Genomic DNA, 14,614 nt, shown 5'->3' with positions numbered 1-14,614 from the left:
TTCCATAGGTCATTGTTGCGGAGATACGTGGCTCCTGTGGTTCCATCCGTTGATCCTCCTGCCCCGGTGTTGGTTAAGGGGGAGTTGGAGTATGTGGTGGAGAAGATTTTGGATTCTCGTATTTCGAGACGGAAACTCCAGTACCTGGTCAAATGGAAGGGTTATGGTCAGGAAGATAATTCCTGGGTCTTTGCCTCCGATGTTCATGCTGCCGATCTGGTTCGTGCCTTTCATTTGGCTCGTCCTGGTCGGCCTGGGGTCTCTGGTGAGGGTTCGGTGACCCCTCCTCAAGGGGGGGTACTGTTGTGAATTCTGTTGTCAAGCTCCCTCCTGTGGTCATGAATGGTACTTCGGCTGGTTCTGTCCATGGGCTTCCTCTGGTAGTTGTGAGTGGGGCTGCGGCTTCTGAGGTTCCTTCCACAGGTGACGAGGTTAATTCGTTAGCTGGCTGCTCTATTTAACTCCACCTAGATCATTGCTCCATGCCACCTGTCAATGTTCCAGTATTGGTCTAGTTCACTCCTGGATCGTTCTTGTGACCTGTCTTCCCAGCAGAAGCTAAGTTCCTGCTTGTTTTTCTTTAGTTTGCTATTTTTCTGTCCAGCTTGCTATTTTGATTATTGTCTTGCTTGCTGGAAGCTCTGGGACGCAGAGGGAGCGCCTCCGCACCGTGAGTCGGTGCGGAGGGTCTTTTTGCGCCCCCTGCGTGGTCTTTTTGTAGTTTTTTGTGCTGACCGCAAAGCTTCCTTTCCTATCCTCTGTCTGTTCAGTAAGTCGGGCCTCACTTTGCTAAATCTATTTCATCTCTGTGTTTGTAATTTTCATCTTTACTCACAGTCATTATATGTGGGGGGCTGCCTTTTCCTTTGGGGAATTTCTCTGAGGCAAGGTAGGCTTTATTTTTCTATCTTTAGGGCTAGCTAGTTCCTTAGGGTGTGTCGAGTTGCATAGGGAGCGTTAGGAGCAATCCACGGCTATTTCTAGTGTGTGTGATAGGATTAGGGATTGCGGTCAGCAGAGTTCCCACGTCTCAGAGCTCGTCCTATATTATTAGTAACTATCAGGTCATTCCGTGTGCTCTTAACCACCAGGTCCATTATTGTCCTGACCACCAGGTCATAACAGAGGACAGAGGAGTCTCTTAAAGAAGAACTTACAGGTCTCTGAGAGCCAGAAATCTTGCATGTTTTTAGGTGACCAAATACTTATTTTCCATCATAATTTTAGAAATAAATCTTGCCAAATCAGACAAGGTGATTTGCTGGATTTGTTTTCTCATTTTGACTCTCACAGTTGTGGTCTACCTATGATGTCTACTACAGGCCTCTCTAATCTTTTTAAGTGGGAGAACGTGCACAATTGGTGGATGACTAAATACTTTTTTTCCCAAACTGTATATATATATGTATATATATCTATATATATAATTGTCTAAAGGTTTTTCCGTCTGTCTGTCTTTCTGTCTGTCTGTCTGTCTGTCCTGGAAATCCCGCCTCTCTGATTGGTCGAGGCCGCCAGGCCTCGACCAATCAGCGACGGGCACAACATCGACGTAGAAATCCCGCGTCTCTGATTGGTCGAGGCCACCAGGCCTCGACTAATCAGCGGCGAGCACAGCGACGATGATGTCATAAAGGACGTAGATATCCCACGTCTCTGATTGGTCGAGGCCAGGATTGGCCTCGACCAATCAGCAACGGGCACAGCGACGATGATGTCATAAAGGACGTAGAAATCCCACGTTTCTGATTCAGCGACGGGCACAGTATCGACGTAGATGTCATAATGGTTGCCATGGCGACGATGATGTCATAAGGTTGCCTCGACCAATCAGCGACGGGCACAGTCTGCCGCTAATTCTGGAATCATCATTGTCCATATACTACGGGGACATGCATATTCTAGAATACCCGATGCGTTAGAATCGGGCCACAATCTAGTATATATATATATATATACATGCACCATATATATATATATATATATATATATATATATATATATATATATATATATATATATATACAGTGGGGCAAAAAAGTATTTAGTCAGTCAGCAATAGTGCAGGTTCCACCACTTAAAAAGATGAGAGGCGTCTGTAATTTACATCATAGGTAGACCTCAACTATGGGAGACAAACTGAGAAAAAAAAATCCAGAAAATCACATTGTCTGTTTTTTTAACATTTTATTTGCATATTATGGTGGAAAATAAGTATTTGGTCAGAAACAAAATTTCATCTCAATACTTTGTAATATATCCTTTGTTGGCAATGACAGAGGTCAAACGTTTTCTGTAAGTCTTCACAAGGTTGCCACACACTGTTGTTGGTATGTTGGCTCATTCCTCCATGCAGATCTCCTCTAGAGCAGTGATATTTTTGGCTTTTCGCTTGGCAACACGGACTTTCAACTCCCTCCAAAGGTTTTCTATAGGGTTGAGATCTGGAGACTGGCTAGGCCACTCCAGGACCTTGAAATGCTTCTTACGAAGCCACTCCTTCGTTGCCCTGGCGGTGTGCTATGGATCATTGTCATGTTGAAAGACCCAGCCACGTTTCATCTTCAATGCCCTTGCTGATGGAAGGAGGTTTGCACTCAAAATCTCACGATACATGGCCCCATTCATTCTTTCATGTACCCGGATCAGTCGTCCTGGCCCCTTTTGCAGAGAAACAGCCCCAAAGCATGATGTTTCCACCACCATGCATTACAGTAGGTATGGTGTTTGATGGATGCAACTCAGTATTCTTTTTCCTCCAAACACGACAAGTTGTGTTTCTACCAAACAGTTCCAGTTTGGTTTCATCAGACCATAGGACATTCTCCCAAAACTCCTCTGGATCATCCAAATGCTCTCTAGCAAACTTCAGACGGGCCCGGACATGTACTGGCTTAAGCAGTGGGACACGTCTGGCACTGCAGGATCTGAGTCCATGGTGGCGTAGTGTGTTACTTATGGTAGGCCTTGTTACATTGGTCCCAGCTCTCTGCAGTTCATTCACTAGGTCCCCCCGCATAATTCTGGGATTTTTGCTCACCGTTTTTGTGATCATTCTGACCCCACGGGTTGGGATTTTGCGTGGAGCCCCAGATCGAGGGAGATTATCAGTGGTCTTCTATGTCTTCCATTTTCTAATTATTGCTCCCACTGTTGATTTCTTCACTCCAAGCTGGTTGGCTATTGCAGATTCAGTCTTCCCAGCCTGGTGCAGGGCTACAATTTTGTTTCTGGTGTCCTTTGACAGCTCTTTGGCCTTCACCATAGTGGAGTTTGGAGTCAGACTGTTTGAGGGTGTGCACAGGTGTCTTTTTATACTGATAACAAGTTTAAACAGGTGCCATTACTACAGGTAATGAGTGGAGGAAAGAGGAGACTCTTAAAGAAGAAGTTACAGGTCTGTGAGAGCCAGAAATCTTGATTGTTTCTTTCTGACCAAATACTTATTTTCCACCATAATATGCAAATAAAATGTTAAAAAAAACAGACAATGTGATTTTCTGGATTTTTTTTTCTCAGTTTGTCTCCCATAGTTGAGGTCTACCTATGATGTAAATTACAGACGCCTCTCATCTTTTTAAGTGGTGGAACTTGCACTATTGCTGACTGACTAAATACTTTTTTGCCCCACTGTATATATATATATATATATATATATATATATATATATATATACAGTTCTGCTCAAAAGTTTACATACCCAGGCAGAATTTTTCCTTTCTTGGCCGTTTTGTTAAGAAAATAATAACACCAAACCTTTTTCTTTTATTGTCAAACTGCTGTGTTTTCTCTTTTTAAATCATAATGACAATCCAAAACATCCAAATACCCCCTCTAACATCAATGACAGCTCGAAATCTTTTGTGGTAGTTGTGGATGAGGTTCTTTATTTTCTCAGATAGTAAAACTGTCCACTCTTCTTGGCAAAAAAGCTTCCAATTCCTGTAAATTCCTGGGCTGTCAAGCATGAACTGTGCGCTTGAGATCTCCCCAGAGTGGCTGGGTCAGGAGACTGAGATGGCCACTCCAGAACCTTCACTTTGTTCTGTAGACAGTGACAGGTCGACTTTTGGTTCTTTGTCATGTTGGAACGTCCAAGTATGTCCCATACGCAGCTTCCGGGCTGAAGATTGCAAATCTGCCTCCAGTGTTTGATAACGTGCTGCATTCATCTTTCCTTTCATCTTTCGAACTGTGCGGTGGAACAGAGAGCAGACAGGTCCCTGTTCCATCATTGTGCTCATGGTATTGGTATCCTGAGGACTGTTGAAATTGTGAGGTCAGACTGGAAGGGGTGGCCTGGTGACTGCATTGTTCCCCCTGACTTATGGGCCCTATAGTGGCAAGATGGTCTGTTGCCATTAGCAATACATCACTGATCATGTTCTATCTAATATATAAAGCTGAATGTATGTGTGTACATGTGTGTATGTCCAGGATTGGTATCTGCACCGTCACAGCTACAGCCACAAAATTTTGCACAGTCACACATCTGGACCCTGAGAGCATCATAGGCTATGTTGTGAGGCGAAATTTTAACCCTGTGTGTTCCAATTCACCAAACAATTTTGCCTTTATCTACATAATGGGAAAAAAGTGAAAGGAAAAGTGTTGGAGGCAAATTGACAGCTGCCAGATGTAAACAAGGGGGACTTAAAGAATGAGAGCGATGGCGCCAAGGAGTATATATCGTACAGTTGCTAAGGTGGGGCCCCAACATGGGATACTCACCACACACGGGGATATGAACACACACACAAAATGCGCCACACACTACCAGGTGCTTGAACACATATACCACCCTCAGCACACATTTCACCACACATAAACCAATCTCGCCACATAAAAGTCAAAACACAAAAGTCGTAGCTCAAAACTCGCCATGCGCAAAACTCACCACATGCAAAACTAGGCTCACGCAAAACTCGTCACACGTGGAAAAATTGCCAAATGCACAAAAGTTGCAACACATGCAAAAGTTGCCTCACACAAAACTTGCACATACTCAAAACGCACCACACATAAAACTCGCCACGCGCAAAACTCGCCACGCGCAAAACTCGCCATGCGCAAAACTTGCTGCACACAACTTGCTACACTAACCTGTCACAGGCAACTCGACACAAAAAATTGCTACACGCATGTTGCCACACAAAACTCATCTCATCTCATCTTTCTAGGAAATACGGCAGCTGTCAGTCACATGACCCGTCTATTATGTGTATGTGTGAGCTAATATATACTGGCAGGGGGGAGGGCTTCCTGTTGGCTGGGGATTTATCAGGCTGCCAATTTAGCTTACAAGTACTGAGGTAAAAATACTGAGCAAATAACATGTGAATGAGGTCTAATACAGGAGGAGATGACACACAGATATATACTATATACAGGGGAGATGACACACATATATACTATATACAGGGGAGATGACACACAGGTATATACTATATACAGGAGGAGATGACACACACATATATACTATATACAGGGGAGATGACACACATATATACTATATACAGGGGAGATGACACAAAGGTATATACTATATACAGGAGGAAATGACACACTGGTATATACTATATACAGGAGATATGACATACAGGTACATACTATTTACAGGGGAGATGACACACAGGTATATACTATATACAGGGGAGAAGAAACATAGGTATATAGAGGAGGAGATGACACACACATATATACTATATACAGGGGGGATGACATACAGGTACATACTATTTACAGGGGAGATGACACACAGGTATATACTATATACAGGGGAGATGAAACATAGGTATATCCTGCATGTCTATTGCTCCAGTCCCTGACAGCAAGCAGCTTGGATGGTAAACATATCATTCATTCTCTGAGCTGAAATATCCTGCATGTCTATTGCTCCAGTCCCTGACAGCAAGCAGCTTGGATGGTATCTGAGTCATTCTATCTTCGGCTTTGAATCCTGCATGTATCTATATATGTTAGTCATCCTATTATGCCTTTGTTTGTGTTTATAGATATTTAACTCACTTTTGCATGTCCTTACTCAGAGAGATCACATAACTGTTTCAAAGTGCTTTATGATCCATGTAGACCTGGACATTTGTTTATCTGATCACTACATTTATTGTGTCCTGTTGTCTCAACTGAGTTAGATTGATTGCTAACGAGCTTTAACACAAAAAAAAAAAAAAAAGAAAGAGATCTAAGGGCTAGCCTTCTATAAATGTAGATGTAGCTTGGGGATGCATTCGTGCAGGGGTGCATTCGTGCACTGTTATTCGTGTATTTTTTATTCAAAGTACTTTTTTTTCTAAGTACTCGGCAGTTATAACATGGCAGTTAGAGAGGGCAGGAGACAGGTAAGACAATCTAAATCTAATCCATATTCACTTGAAACAGCACCAATACTCACCATATTTATTTGTATAATCTATATTCTGGCTGCTGCATTCACTCACATTCACCGCCCCTGCATTAACTCTCTACACTCCATCCATATCGGCCCCTCTGTCCTTGCCTCTCCTATGTATAGCACTCATGCTCTATTCACATTGCTTAACAGCACAGATCCATTCAGTCCCAACATCCAACACAAGAGACGCTCTCACAAATCACTTAACCATCTGCTCACTCTTTCGATCCTCCTTCTCCTAGTCGCTGGAGACATATCTCCAAACCCCGGCCCCCCATGTTATAGCCAGTCAAACCTCCCAATTGCTACACCCAGAAACCCCTCTAACCTTATTAATATTCCCTGCATGCCTGCTGTCTCTTTCAATTGTGCCCTTTGGAATTCTCGCTCTGTGTGTAATAAACTCTCCTTCATTCATGACTTCTTCCTTTCTAATTCTCTTAATCTCCTGGCTCTTACTGAAACCTGGATCCAGCAGTCAGACACCACCGCTGCTGCTGCTCTTTCATATGGTGGACTACACTTTTCTCATACCCCAAGATCAGACAACAGAGCAGGTGGAGGCGTTGGTCTGCTCCTTTCACCCAAATGTACTTTCCAAGTTATCCCCCAAGTACCCTCACTTGTCTTCCCTTCCTTTGAGGTCCATGTGGTCAGACTCTACGTCCCCTTCTCCATGCGAGTGGCGGTGGTGTATCGTCCTCCCGGCCCCTCTCATCAGTTCCTGGATCACTTTGCCACCTGGCTTCCACACTTTCTCTCCTGTGACACCCCCACCCTTATCATGGGTGATTTCAACATCCCCATTGCCTCTCCCCTCTCCCCATCTGCTTCTCACCTTTTATCTCTATCCTCCTCTTTTGGCCTCTCGCAGCATACTAACTCTCCAACACATGAAGATGGAAACTCCCTTGACTTGGTCTTCTCCCGACTTTGCTCAGTGGATGACTTCACAAACTCCCCTCTCCCGCTCTCTGACCACAACCTTCTTTCATTCTCTATCAAGAACTGCCATCCCGCTCAGGTCACCCCCACTTTCCACACCTATAGAAACATACAGGCCATTAACACCCAGAAACTTATGAAGAACTTGCAGTCCTCATTGGCCCCTATTTCCTCCATCTCATGTCCTAATTCTGCATTGAAGCATTACAATGAAACCCTGCAAAGTGCTCTGGATGAAGCTGCTCCTCCTATACATAAAACAACTCGGCACAGACGGCAACAACCGTGGCACACGCTGCAAACACATTTCCTGCAGCGGTGCTCCAGGTGCGCAGAACGTCTGTGGAGAAAATCTAATCTACCCGAAGATTTCATCCATTATAAGGTCATGCTAAAGACATACAATTCTGCCCTTCACCTCTCCAAACAAACCTACTTCAACACCCTCATCACCTCCCTGTCCAATAACCCTAAACGTCTCTTTGACACGTTCCAGTCCCTACTCAACCCAAGAGAGCAGGCCCCAACCACGGATCTCCGTGCTGACGATCTGGCCAATTACTTCAAAGAAAAAATTGACCACATTCGACAGGAAATCATCTCCCAATCTCTTCATACCATGCACTGTCCTCCCTCCCCCACTGCATCTAGTTCACTCTCTGACTTTGAAGCAGTTACAGAAGAAGAAGTAAGCAGGCTCCTTGCATCTTCTCGCCCGACCGCTTGCACCAGTGACCCCATTCCGTCACATCTCCTCCAGTCCCTTTCCCCGGCTATCACCTCTCACCTAACAAAAATATTCAACCTTTCCCTCACTTCCGGTATTTTTCCCTCCTCATTTAAGCATGCCATCATACATCCATTACTTAAAAAACCATCCCTCGACCAAAACTGTGCCGCTAATTATAGACCTGTCTCTAATCTTCCCTTCATCTCTAAACTCCTCGAACGCCTGGTCCACTCCCGTCTTACCCGCTATCTCTCAGATAACTCTCTTCTCGACCCTCTTCAATCTGGCTTCCGCTCTTTACACTCTACTGAAACTGCCCTCATTAAAGTCTCTAATGACCTACTAACAGCTAAATCTAATGGTCACTACTCCATGCTAATTCTCTTGGATCTCTCTGCAGCATTCGACACTGTGGATCATCAGCTCCTCCTCACTATGCTCCGCTCCATCGGCCTCAAGGACACCGTTCTCTCCTGGTTCTCCTCCTATCTCTCTGACCGATCCTTCACTGTATGTTTTGCTGGTTCCTCCTCCTCTCACCTTCCCCTTACTGTTGGGGTTCCTCAGGGATCAGTCCTAGGCCCCCTCCTCTTCTCGTTGTATACTGCCCCTATTGGACAAACAATCAGTAGATTTGGTTTCCAGTACCATCTCTATGCTGACGACACCCAATTATACACTTCTGCTCCCGATATCACACCGACCTTTTTAGAAAACACCAGTGATTGTCTTACCGCTGTCTCTAACATCATGTCCTCCCTCTATCTGAAACTAAACCTGTCAAAAACTGAACTCCTCGTGTTCTCTCCCTCTACTAACCTACCTTTGCCTGACATTGCCATCTCCGTGTGCGGTTCCACCATTACTCCAAAGCAACATGCCCGCTGCCTTGGAGTCATTCTTGATTCTGACCTTTCATTCACCCCCCACATCCGATCACTGGCTCGCTCTTCTTACCTGCATCTCAAAAACATTTCTAGAATTCGCCCTTTTCTTAATTTCGACTCTGCAAAAACTCTTACTGTTTCACTTATTCATTCTCGTCTGGACTATTGTAACTCTCTACTAATCGGCCTCCCTCTTGCAAAACTCTCCCCGCTCCAATCTGTCCTGAATGCTGCAGCCAGGATCATATTCCTCACCAACCGTTACACCGATGCCTCTACCCTGTGCCAGTCATTACACTGGTTACCCATCCACTCCAGAATCCAGTACAAAACTACTACCCTCATCCACAAAGCACTCCATGGCTCAGCACCACCCTACATCTCCTCCCTGGTATCAGTCTACCACCCTACCCGTGCTCTCCGCTCCGCTAATGACCTCAGGTTAGCATCCTCAATAATCAGAACCTCCCACTCCCATCTCCAAGACTTTACACGTGCTGCGCCGATTCTTTGGAATGCACTACCTAGGTTAATACGATTAATCCCCAATCCCCACAGTTTTAAGCGTGCCCTAAAAACTAATTTGTTCAGACTGGCCTACCACCTCAATGCATTAACCTAACGATCCCTGTGTGGCCTATTTATAATAAAAAAAAAAAAAAAAAAAAAAAAAAAGGTTCCTCGCATCATGTTCTCATACACTTTATGCAGTATTAGCCCTCTGTGTCTGTACTGCTACATACTTAGGCAGTTAACTGGTTCATGCAGCTTTACATGAACACCTGAGCCTTACACTATGGCCGGTCCGAATAACTAAAGCAATTGTTACCATCCACCTCTCGTGTCTCCCCTTTTCCTCATAGTTTGTAAGCTTGCGAGCAGGGCCCTCACTCCTCCTGGTATCTGTTTTGAACTGTATTTCTGTTATGCTGTAATGTCTATTGTCTGTACAAGTCCCCTCTATAATTTGTAAAGCGCTGCGGAATATGTTGGCGCTATATAAATAAAATTATTATTATTATTATTATATAGAGGAGGAGATGACACACACATATATACTATATACAGGAGGAGATGACACACACATATATACTATATACAGGAGTAGATGACACACAGGTATATACTATATACAGGAGGAGATGACACACATGTATATACTATATACAGGGGAGATGAAACATAGGTATATAGAGGAGGAGATGACACACACATATATACTATATACAGGGGAGATGACATACAGGTACATACTATATACAGAAGGAGATGACATACAGGTACATACTATATACAGGGGAGATGACACAGATATATATACTATATACAGGAGTAGATGACACACAGGTATATACTATATACAGGAGGAGATGACACACAGGTATATACTATATACAGGGGAGATGACACATGTATATACTATATACAGGGGAGATGACATACAGGTACATACTATATACAGGGGAGATGACAAACAGGTATATACTATATACAGGAGGAGATGACATACAGGTACATACTATATACAGGAGGAGATGACATACAGGTACATACTATATACAGGGGAGATGACACAGATATATATACTATATACAGGAGTAGATGACACACAGGTATATACTATATACAGGAGCAGATGACACACAGGTATATACTATATACAGGAGGAGATGACACACAGGTATATAGAGGAGGAGATGACACACACATATATACCATATACAGGAGGAGATGACACACACATATATACTACTAGATTGTGGCCCGATTCTAACGCATCGGGTATTCTAGAATATGCATGTCCCCGTAGTATATGGACAATGATGATTCCAGAATTCGCGGCAGACTACCCGTCGCTGATTGGTCGAGGCAACCTTTATGACATCATCATCGCCATGGCAACCATTATGACATCTACGTCGATACTGTGCCCGTTGCTGAATCAGAAACGCGGGATGTCTACGTCCTTTATGACATCATCGTCGCTGTGCCGGTCGCTGATTGGTCGAGGCCTGGCGGCCTCGACCAATCAGAGACACGGGATTTCCAGGACAGACAGACAGACAGAAAGACAGACAGACAGACAGACGGAAAAACCCTTAGACAATTATATATATAGATATACAGGGGAGATGACACACAGGTATACACTATATACAGGAGGAGATGACACACTGGTATATACTATATACAGCGGAGATGACATACAGGTACATACTATATACAGGGGAGATGACAAACAGGTATATACTATATACAGGAAGAGATGGCACACAGGTGTATACTATATACAGGGGAGATGACACACAGGTATATACTATATACAGGAGGAGATGACACACAGGTATATGCTATATACAGGAGGAGATGACATACAGATACATACTATATACAGGGGAGATGACACAGATATATACTATATACAGGAATAGATGACACAGGTATATACTATATCCAGGAGGAGATGACACACAGGTATATACTATATACAGGGGAGATGACACATGTATATACTATATACAGGAGGGGATGACACACAGGTATATATTATATGCAGGAGGAGATGACACACAGGTATATACTATATACAGGAGGAGATGACATACGGGTACATACTATATACAGGAGGAGATGACACACAGGTATATACTATATACAGGAGCAGATGACACACAGGTATATACTATATACAGGAGGAGATGACTCACAGGTATATACTATATACAGGAGGAGATGTCACACATATATACTATATACAGGAAGAGATGACATACAGGTATATACTATATAAAAGAGAAGATGACACATAGATATATAGAGGAGGAGATGACATATAGCAGGTATATACTATATACAGGGGAGATGACATACAGGTATATACTATATACAGGAGATGACATACAGGTATATACTATATATAGGAGATGATATACAGGTATATAGTTTATACAGAAGAGATGACATACAGGTATATACTATATACAGGAGGAGATGACACACAGGTATATACAATATACAGGAGGAGATGACATACAGCAGGTATATAGTATTTACAGGGGAGATGACATACAGGTATATACTATATACAGGAGATGACATACAGGTGTATACTATATATAAGGGAGATGACAAACATGTATATACTGAGGGGAAAATGAGAGGTGTGAGGTGAAAATGAAGGGTGTGAGGTGAAAATGAAAAGGTGTGAGTGCAAAATGAGAGGAGTGACGGAAAATAGTGGAGTGATCTGAAAATGACAGATGTGAGGTTGAAATGACAAGTGTTAGGAGGGAATGAGAGGAGTGAGGGGGAAAATAAGAGGAGTGAGGGGGAAAATGAGAGGTGTAAGGGAGAAAATGAGAGATGTGAGGGGAAAAATGAGAGGAGTGATGGGAAAATAAGAGAAGTGAGGTGCTATAACTAACCACAGATATTTACTATGCCCAGGCAACGCCAGGCTCTTCAGCTAGTATAATCTAAAGCTCACCTCTGTATTGAAGATCATGTGCCCTAATATATGGCAACTATGTTATTTATTTTTCTCAGTATTGTAGTTTTCACTTACTTTCTAGTAAGCATGAAGAAGATGTAAAAGAACTACTTTAGATGCTGGTGGTATGTATCAAACTGTCTTAAATTTTCTTTGAGCCTCAAAATCCCTATAATTTCATACCTACATAGCTGTAGCCGAAATAGTTTTTTCAGCTGTTACAGGTACACTAAGTGTTGGCATATCGTTTGTTCACCAGTGGAAATTTGACTGCTTTAAACTTCTCGATCCTCAGAATAAATGGGCTATATATCACTAACTTAGAATATTTGCAACTTTCAAAGTTTTTTTTGAAAATTGGTGCTCCCTTCAGAAAACAGCAGTGGAAGAAGTTGCCTTGAGTTCGACCATGTAATTGTTGAGATCAGTGACCATTCTAGAGCTTGAACCCCTGCAGATTATTATGTTTTATCATAACATAGTGGAATCCCATCAAATGATGTGATGGGAATAGCTCTTTAACATATATCAACAGTAAACAGGACAATGGGTAAAAAGAACTAATGGGGCAGTGGTGAGAGTATAATTTTTGCCATCATCAGTATCTGTCATATATTGGACATGACATAAACTAGAGGTAGAAAGTATTACTTGATTTCATCTGACCAGATGTTATAGATTAATCTAATAATGTAAAGTGAGGCTATGGCAAAATGCAAAATACATCTCTATCCCTTAAAAAATATGAAGCTGGTGTTATATATCATCAGGTATGCTATAAATATCATTTGGAATGAGAAAGAACATAACTGGATCAGGCTTATAATTAAATATTGTGGATAGAAAAGTAAATGCCCATATTTCTGACATTCATAATATTAAATTTAAGTAGTAAGGAAATTCATTACACCATTGTGTCTTTATTATCTTATATTATAGGGTGTTAAGCCAACTGTCCTTTACTCATTACACTGTATAAGGCTAAGCTGTTGTATGCAGGAGCTTTAAAGGGCTTATCCGTGTGCAGCTTTAATTCTGCACATGCATTCCCCCTCATAAAGGATAGCTGTGTGAGTGGCGGCTACTCGTCAGTGTTTTGCCCGTGTGCAATCTCTCTCTCTTAAGGTACCGTCACACATACCGATATCGTTAACGATATCGTTGCTTTTTGTGATGTAGCAACGATATCGTTGAGGAAATCGTTATGTGTGACAGCGACCAACGATCAGGCCCCTGCTGGGAGATCGTTGGTCGCTGGGGAAAGTCCAGAACTTTATTTCGTCGCTGGACTTCCCGCTTACATCGCTGGATCGGCGTTTGTGACACCGATCCAGCGATGTCTTCACTGGTAACCAGGGTAAACATCGGGTTACTAAGCGCGGCCCTGCGCTTAGTAACCCGATGTTTACCCTGGTTACCAGCGTAAACGTTAAAAAAACAAACACTACATACTTACCTTCAGCTGTCTGTCCCCGGCGCTCTGCTTCTCTGCACTCCTCCTGCATCCTGTGTCAGCGTCGGCCAGCCAGAAAGCACAGCAGTGACGTCACCGCTCTGCTTTCCGGCTGACCGGCGCTGACAGTGCAGAGGAAAGCAGAGAAGCAGAGCGGCGGGGACAGACAGCTGAAGGTAAGTATGTAGTGTTTGTTTTTTTAACGTTTACGCTTAGTAACCCGATGTTTACCCTGGTTACTGGGGACCTCGGGATCGTTGTTCGCTGGAGAGCTGTCTGTGTGACAGCTCTCCAGCGACCAAACAGCGACGCTGCAGCGATCGACATCGTTGTCGGTATCGCTGCGTGACGGTACCTTTAGGCTGCCATCACACTAGCAGTATTTGGTCAGTATTTTACATCAGTATTTGTAAGCCAAAACCAGGAGTGGGTGATAAATACAGAAGTGGTGCATATGTTTCTATTATACTTTTCTTCTGATTGTTCCACTCCTGGTTTTTGGCTTACAAATACTGATGTAAAATACTGACCAAATACTGATAGTGTGACGGCAGCCTTATACGCTAGCAATGTGACACCCTGCTGTGATGAGAACAGCCCTTTAATTTCTACCATGTGCATGAGGCTAAACATAGGGAGAATAGATTGTTAAACATACATTTTAATAACATAGTCAATAATGGTGCCAATAATTATT

The 14,614-nt window shown here is 43.0% G+C and overlaps 1 protein-coding gene across 2 annotated transcripts in view; it reads right to left on the bottom strand.

Moving 5' to 3' along the window:
* The window catches only part of FRMPD4 (FERM and PDZ domain containing 4), a 735,397-nt gene that overhangs the window by 134,380 nt on the left and 586,403 nt on the right, over positions 1 to 14,614 (bottom strand). The gene's annotated exons all lie outside the window — the stretch shown is intronic.

The sequence above is a fragment of the Ranitomeya imitator genome, chromosome 3, assembly GCF_032444005.1.
Source record: "Ranitomeya imitator isolate aRanImi1 chromosome 3, aRanImi1.pri, whole genome shotgun sequence".
Taxonomy (NCBI): domain Eukaryota; kingdom Metazoa; phylum Chordata; class Amphibia; order Anura; family Dendrobatidae; genus Ranitomeya; species Ranitomeya imitator.
This window is presented reverse-complemented; position numbering and strand designations above follow the sequence as displayed.